At 37.2% G+C, this 8,824-nt stretch overlaps 1 protein-coding gene across 1 annotated transcript in view; it reads right to left on the reverse strand.

The window, feature by feature from the left end:
• The window catches only part of LOC129146496 (endogenous retrovirus group K member 8 Gag polyprotein-like), a 61,057-nt gene that overhangs the window by 15,924 nt on the left and 36,309 nt on the right, over positions 1-8,824 (reverse strand). The window lies entirely within an intron of this gene.

Genomic DNA, 8,824 nt, shown 5'->3' on the forward strand with positions numbered 1-8,824 from the left:
ACCAGACAAAATGATTGCTGAAATCCTTTCAATGCTAACATTTTGTAATTCTACAAACTATAACATAGAAGACATTTTTCTCTTTTCCAGGATTTTTCTTACCACAGAGATTAGATGTCTATCCAACTCATACATAATGACCCAACCCACTAACTTTGGAAATATTGAACAAGATGAAGCACAAACTAACAAACAAGAGACTCAAAATAAAGAAAACATAAAGAAAGTTGGGCACGATAGGCCTAGAGGCCCCTATGAAATTTCTAGATGCAAAAGAGCATTGTTGCTCCTGCTCACCCTCCCTCATAGATTAAGAGGCAAATACGTAATTAACTCTGCACAAGAGAATTGTTTAAGTTAGTGAAGATTTACCTAGAAATGATCCATTTTCCCCCTATCCAATGACATAATAATATTCATGTTTAAAATGAAGCACTAAAACAGGAAAAATGCAGATTAAAGTATCACCAATTTGTGGGCTTACCAATAAGCTGATTTGCAAGATAACAATATTTTATACTATGTGCTGTAATATTATTTATCAATGTTTAATAAGCACTTCATAAGTTTGGGCAAGCAAATGAGAAATGGATTGCCACAGAGAGGTGTTGAAATATTTATAATGTACAATAGCTATTATTACACCGTAGCTGTTCAAGAAATCTTAATAGTAAATTGAATGGAAATATAATACTGTAATGGATGTGGAAGTGTTCAATCGGCCATTTGTAATGAAATATGAAAGTGTTTAAAGAGAGTAAATACATTTGTAATGGTTTTTGATTAGCTATAACTATGTATGATTCAACCATCCATTATGAACACTGTACAGATATTATGATGGCTTATAATTTTTGTAATAAAGTGGCAGCCTTGGAGAAAAATTTTAAGAATCCTTACATGTATCACTAACTTTCAATAATTGAATCTGTCATTACTTTGAAAAAAATTCTTCTTACATTTATTACATTTTCCTAGAATTTTTAAATCTTCTTTTAACAGTGGCCCTTACTTATGATTAGTGGCACCATATTCCATTTTTCATAAACCATAAATTTGACTTCTGTTTTTGCTCATAGAGGACTTTATAGCAAGTGGGACAAAAACAATAAGAAATTATATCATACACATACACACACACACATGCACAGGTACACACGTACACACACACTTCTACAAGGAAAGAAATTATTCTCTACAATTAAGACATTGTATAGGATATTAAAAACCAGCCTCCCTGTATTGTTTAGTACAATTACCATATCTGTAACTTATTTTGTCCTTCATTCCTCCAACAAACACTCACCACTCTGCTAAATACCTTGTAACGGCTTTCCAGTTGCCATAGAAAACAGACAAATAGTCCCTGTGGGTCTACAGTGTGTCAAAACTCCCTTACATTAATTCCAAAGAGCACCTGCACCCCTATGTTCATAGCAGCGCTATTTACAATAGCCAAGCTTTGGAAACAACCCTAATGCCCAAAAATAGATGACTGGATCAAGAAGATGTGGCACATATACACAATGGAATATTACTCAGCAATCAAAAAAGATAAACTCATGTAATTTGCACCAACATGGATGGAGCTGGAAGGGATCATGCTCAGTGAAATAAGCAGGAAAGAAAAAGAAAAATACCAGATGGTCTCACTCATAGTAGGAATCTAGAAAAGCTAAATAAGGGACTAGGATAAAGAATAACTATAAGAAAGAAAAAAATCTAAATCAACAAACAACTATAAACCAGAGACACACTATGCGGGGGGAGGGCGGGGAAAGGAGGGATTGGGGTCAAAATCAGGGGGGTGCAATTGTATGGGGAATATAAAAATTAAAAAATGTAAAAAATAAAAATAAAAAACTCCCTTACAGCCTTATGCCTAACTCCTCCACTCTAGTTCTAAGTTTCAGCTGTACTTGCCTTCCTTTGTGTCCTTAAAATGAGTCTATCTTGTTCTTACCTCAGATGCTTCCTAAAACACTTCTCCAACCCCAACAGCCCCATTTATTCTTCAGAAGTCAGCTCACTCATCACTCTCCACAGTCTGGGTCTCCTACTAGTACTAAAGATTCTCACAACACTTGCTACTTCTTTAAGCACTTATGACTGTCATAACCAGATAATTAATGGTGTCTGTAGTTATCTCCCATCTAATTCTCCTACTAGAATGTGAACTCCATAATGAAAGGGACTGTGTATTTTTTATGTCCAAAATTATCTCCACCCATGGGACTGTGTCCAGAACTTAACAGTGTTCAATAAATATTCACTTATTCAAAGAATAAATTAATGGAGATATAAATGAAAATCCACTCACATGGTGTAGATATCAAGAAAAGATGAAGACAGTAGAGGGCAAAATTACTTCACTAAATCTGATTTTGGTTTAATAGAGGCCAGTGTGGTCCAACTTGGAACCCCTGACATCTTCATCTAACTCACCCAATTGTTAATCTTCCTGCCCTCCACCCTGCTACTGTTATTACAGCCTGCTTTTGGATCTGAGCTATTTTCTTTATCCTTGACTCTATTAATAACCAGAATTCGACTCTCTGAAGTTAAGTAGTCCTAAAAACTCTTTAGAGTTTTTCTTTCTATGTATTTCCTTATTTAAGTGTTTGTGGTTTTTCATCAGTTTGATTTAGGTAGTAGTAACCTTTCAACATTTCTTGTAGATGAGGTCTGTTGTTTACAAACTCCTTCAGTTTCTGCTTGTCTGGGAAGGTCTTTATCTCCCTCTTTAAAGAGAGTCTCCTCTTTATCTCTCCTACTTTAAAGAGAGTCTTGCAGGATATAATGTTCTTGGCTGGCATTTTTAATCTTTATGTATTTTGAGTATATCATTCTAGTCTCTTCTTGCCTGCAGAGTTTCTTTAGAGTTGTCAGATGTTCAACATCACTTACCATCATGAAAATGCAAATCAAAACCAGAAGGGAATACTACCTCATGCTAGTGAGAATGGTTCATATCAAAAAAGACCAAAAGCAACATATGTTGGTGAGGAATATGCAGAAAACAGAACCATTGCACACTGTTGGTGGGAATGCAGACTGGTCCAGCCCCTGTGGAAAAGAGTATGGAAGTTTCTCAAAATATTAAAAATAGATCTGCCATTGATCCAGAAATTCCACATCTAGCTATCTACCCAAAGAATCCAAAATCATTAACTCAAAGGGATATCTGCACCCCTATATTTTATGCAGTATTGTTTACAACAACCAAGGTGAAAATAACCTAAGTTCCCAATCACAGAGGAGTGGATTAAAAAGACGTGGTGTATGTACACAACTATTAAAAAAGATGAACTCCTGGGCCTCCCTGGTGGTGCAAGGGGTTAAGCATCACACTACGAAGCAATCTGCAGCCTCTGCAGCATGAGTTCGATCCCCAGGCATTCAGGGAGATACCCACATGGCACAGCAGACCTCTCCTGTCTCGCCCGATGCTCCCCTCAGCAGTGTATTTCAGCCAATTTGCCTGTTCTGCTCCCCACTCCAGTCTCTGGTGAATCCTCTCACCCCCTGCATCTCTGGCCTGTAGCCCAGCTCTTGTATGCACAAATAAATAAATAAATCTAAAAAAAAAATATGAACTCCTGTCATTTTTTACAACATGGACAGAATTGGAGAGGGTTGTGCTAAGTGAAATAAGCTGGAGAAACAAAACAAAGGAACCAACAGAACTAAACCAAAACAAAGTCTAGAAATGACTGGAGAATTGAGGCCACTAGATGGGGAGGAAGAGGGGGAACCAAGCGGTAAGGGGGCCCAGTGGTAAACGATAAAGGAACAGGGGTGCTCTACAGTGGGTGTGGTATGATGGTACCATCTGAGGAGGTGTGAACCTATTCCTCTGAATCACATACAGTGATGTCAACCAGTCCTACTTCAAATTAACTTCTTTAATTTTGGAGGAAAACATAGAGAAAAGAGAGGTTTTAAATTAATATACTAAATACCAGTCAAAAAATGGTCAGAAGAGCTAAAAAGAAACTTCTCTGAAGAAGAAACGCAAATGGCCAACAGGCATATGAAAAAATGTTCAACATCACTTGTAATCAGGGAAATGCAAATCAAAACTACCATGAGATACCATCTTACACCAGTGAGAATGGCACATATTAAAAAAACTAGCAACAACAAATATTGGCGAGGGTGTGGAGAAAAAGGAACTCTTCTGCACTGTTGGTGGGAGTGCAAACTGGTCCAACCACTATGGAGAGCTGTGTGGAGATTTCTGGACCTACTAAACATAGAGCTTCCATATGATCCAGCAATTCCACTCCTAGGTATTTACCCAAAGGACACAGAAACATCAATCCCAAAGAGCACCTGCACCCCTATGTTTATAGCAGCACTATTTACAATAGCTAAGCTTTGGAAACAACCCAAATGCCCAAAAATAGATGACTGGATCAAGAAGATGTGGTACATATATACCATGGAATATTACTCAGCATTCAAGAAAGATAAACACATGCAATTTGCAGCAACATGGATGGCACTGGAAGGGATCATGCTCAGTGAAAAAAGCCAGAAAGAAAAAGAAAAATACCGGATGGTCTCACTCATAGCAGGAATCTAGAAAACTTAAATAAGGGACCAGGAAAATGAATAACTATAAGAAAGCGAAAATCAAAATCAACAAAAAACTAGGAACCAGAGGCACACTATGGGGGGTAGAGGGCGGGAGGGGAGGGATTGGGGTCGAAATAAGGGGGTTGCAATTGTGCAATTGTATGGGGAATATAAAAATAAAATTTATTATTAAAAAAAATAAAGGAAATAACCTAAAAAAATAAATAAATAAACTGCTTATAGAAAAAAAAATAAATAGATATACTAAATAGACATAAAGCACGTTAACCTTTCATAACCTGCAAAAACAACAAAAGCTGAGTTCAAAATCCAGCACTGGTACTCGCTAGTCCTGTTATTAGGGTTCGTCTGGGATTCAGATTTCTCACCTATAAAAAAGGACAGCTGGATAAATTAATCTCTCAACCCCCTTATAATCCCACTCTTCCAGAACTCTTGTCTTCTAAATTTTTCATTGGTATAAGTCCTATCTTTCCAAGAAGTTTATAACTCTCTTAAGACCAAAACTTTTGTCTGAAATTATTTTTCATGTGCCCATCTATATACAGTACTCTTGGCACAGTTTTGCAGGTTGATAACACAATGAGGGCTCTCTAAATCCTTTCTAACTAAAATCTCTTAATTTTATTGAAAATCTATAGGAATCACAGGTTGCAAACTGGTGATCTGGGAACCAAACTGCCCACAAAAATGATTTGTTTGGCCCAGGTAAATTTATCTTAACTAACATAAGACCTGAAACCATAAAATATATAGAAGAAAATATAGGTAAAGCACTATAAGACATACATCTCAGTAACATCTTTAAAGACTCATCATCCAAAGCAAAGAAAGTGAAGGAAAAGAGAAACACCTGGGATTAATCAAACTGAAAATCTTCTGTACAGCAAAAGAGACATTAACCAAAACAAAGAGATACCCCACTGATTGGGAAAAAAATCTTTGCACTCCATACAACTGATAAGGGACTGATCACAAAGATATACAAAGAACTCACAGGACTCAACAAAAACAAAGTAAACAATCCAGTCAAGAAATGGACAGAAGAACTTAAAAGACACTTCTCCAAAGAGGAAATGCAGATGGTCAACAAGCATATGAAAAAATGTTCAACATCCCTTATAATCAGGGAAATGTAAATCAAAACCACAACGAGATACCACCTTACACAGGTAAGAATGGCACATATCAAATAAACCAGCAACAACAAATGTTGGTGAGGATGGGGTGAAAAAGGAACTCTCCTACACTGCTGGTGGGAGTGCAAACTGGTCCAACCACTATGGAAAGCTGTCTGGAGGTTCCTCAGTCTACTAAAAATGGAGCCACCATATGACCCAGCAATTCCACCCCTAGGGATCTACCCAAAGGACACAAAAACACTGATTCAAAAGAATACCTATACCCCTATGTTTATTGCAGCACTATTTACAATAGGTAAAACCTGGAAATAACCCAAATGCCCAAAAATAGATGACTGGATCAAGAAGATGTGGTATATATACACCATGGACTACTATTCAGCAACATGGATGGAGCTAGAAGGATTATGTTCAGTGAAATAAGTCAGAAGGAAAAAAAATATATTGGATGGTTTCACTTATAGGAGGAATATAGGGGAACCAAGTAAGACATCGGGGTAAAATATAACAATAACAAAACAAAACAAAAACAGACAATTATAAACCAGGTATATCCTGCAAGGGAAGCAGAGGGGGAGGGAGAGGGATCAGAAGGAGGGAGGGAGGAGCACAGGGGACTGTGGTGATGGTGCACGGGTGCACTGGTAGAGGAAATTCTATGGGGACTACACCTGAGGGGGAAAAAAAGCAAACATTGCTTAAAAATGAATAATGATATATATAAATAAATAAATTTTAAAAATTTTCTTAACTAGCAGCCATGATTTTAAACCTGGGAGGTTTTACATACAAATCCAAAAGCACATCCTGCAGATATCACAGATGAGAAAATTTGTTATGAGAAGGTAAATGAAACTGCTCAATGTAAAGGACTATATACTTGGAGTAAAATGGACACTCAAATCTGAAAACCTCTTTTGATTTTTGAATTCCTGAACCTTCGTGCTTCTGTAAAATGATACGATGAAGTAAGTGGAGGTAGAAAAAGAATGCTATAACAAAAGAAAGTTCAATCTTAAACTACAATTACCTTTGTCATTTACCAAATCCTTTCATTTATCATTGATGTACAGCAGGTTTTAAAGTGCTATATGATAAAATTGCCTTGAAACTTTTTCAATGCAATGCTATTTTCAAGTAATCAAAAATGATTGACATTTCATTTCATTTATATTGACATTCATAATTCACAGAATTCACTGTGATTGATTTTGAAGAAAACTGATACCAAGGTATTTGTTCCCTCTAATGTAAAATTAATAGCAGATGCATGACTGAGGGAATTTTTTCCCTGCTGTTTTCATATTTATCAAAACTCTTGGACTCCACTTTCTGTATTTCTACCCCATTTGCTATGCTTACTAATCTAATTCCCAAATATTTAAAAAGCTTCTTAACACCTTTCATTACACTCTGCTTTGAAGCAATAGAAATAGCCACCACTTACTACATGCCACACAACAAATTTAGTGCTTGATAAATAATGCCATCTTGATTGACATATGATGACAACCTTTGACAGTAATGTCCGCATTTTTACAGAGAAGAACAGATGACACTGAGAAACAATAACCATCAACCTGTCTAGTGGTGCCAGTGCTCCTGACCTGGTAAGATCTCTCTCAGTTTTCTTCCTTCCTCTATTTCTTCTACTTCTTAGTCTCCCTCACAAGCTCCTCTTCTGCTGCTAGATCCCTACATACTGGTGTTTCCCAGTCTTCCAGCATCACCCATGTCATCAACCAATATAATGTGCCAGATATACATGTCCATCCCAGACCTCTCTCCTAACCTTAAATGGGGAGTTAAAAGTGGTATCTGGAGCCCAGGAACTCCTCCCCTTCCTAGGAATATGACCTTAGACAAGGTGCTTAGTCTTTCCAGGCTTCATTTTATCATCTATAAATACTATAACAGAACTATCGCAGGAGTTAAAAGAGATAATATATTTAAAGCAACTGGCACTTGGTACATATTCAATAAATAGGTGTCATAATGATAGTTATAATTTTTATTTCAAAACCACCTGGATTATTCCAATGTAAGTATCCCAATAGCTCTTCATCCTGAAACTGTCTACAAGAGAGACTTCCTTGTCTCTTACAAACTTGATCCTCCTCTGCACTCTTTCAAGGTGAATAGCACTGCTATTCCTCACTGATTCACTCAAATCAAAATGTTAGGTAACTTCTGCTCCTAATATAAGGGGGTAGGGAAAAAACTGCTCCAGTTTTTTAGCTAACTTCTAGAATTTACCACCCATACCTGTGTAAGAGGGGTCTTTTTCTAAATTTCAAATCTGTTTCCATCTGCCCATTTCATTTAAATGCCTTCAATAGACCTCCATGACCTTTAGAATGAGGTCCAAATGCAGAGCACACACCAACTTTCAATATCCAGTTTCTTCCATCTCCTGCATCCCCCCAAAAGGACAAAATTACTACTGCTGCCTTGAACAGAAACTCGTCTTTCGTGTTTTTGAATGCTGGCGAATGCAGTTTTCAGGATCCAAAAGTGCCCTCCTGGCTGACTCTACTGCCCTTCTAAATGCTACGCATGCCCTTCTTTTTTCATCTACGATAGCTCCTGAGACTCATTTCAGCCCCTCCTCTGTGCAGTCCTGGCAGCCTGCCCTTGCTTCTCCCTCAGTCCTTATTACTGAGGAGGCTTACTGCTGGTTGTCTTCTTCGTCTTACTTACCAGACTCTAACATTCCTGAGTTTAGTCAATCAATTCTGCAACCCAGAATCAGAGGCCGTATCTGAGAGGCATTCAATAAGTGACTCTCTTAGAAAGTCAACTAAGTTCTAAGATATAAAGTAGGCATATTGATGGCACAATTACAAATCTATTTGAGCACACACAAAATTTTAGTGCTGAGAACAAATTTGCAAGTCTAATCAAATTCTTTTAAGTTATATATGAGAACCAGAGAACTTAAATAAGCTTAAGTGACTTATTCAAGTTCATACAGCTATTCATGGAGTCCAAACTCATCCCAGAACAGCAGATTGAGAAAGATAAGTGACCTCAAAGTAGGCCTCAAACTGAACACAATCACCCTTCAAGCTCACGTATAT

This window comes from Talpa occidentalis, unplaced genomic scaffold, assembly GCF_014898055.3.
Source record: "Talpa occidentalis isolate TD23 unplaced genomic scaffold, MPIMG_talOcc4v2.1 talOcc4.2, whole genome shotgun sequence".
Lineage (NCBI taxonomy): Eukaryota > Metazoa > Chordata > Mammalia > Eulipotyphla > Talpidae > Talpa > Talpa occidentalis.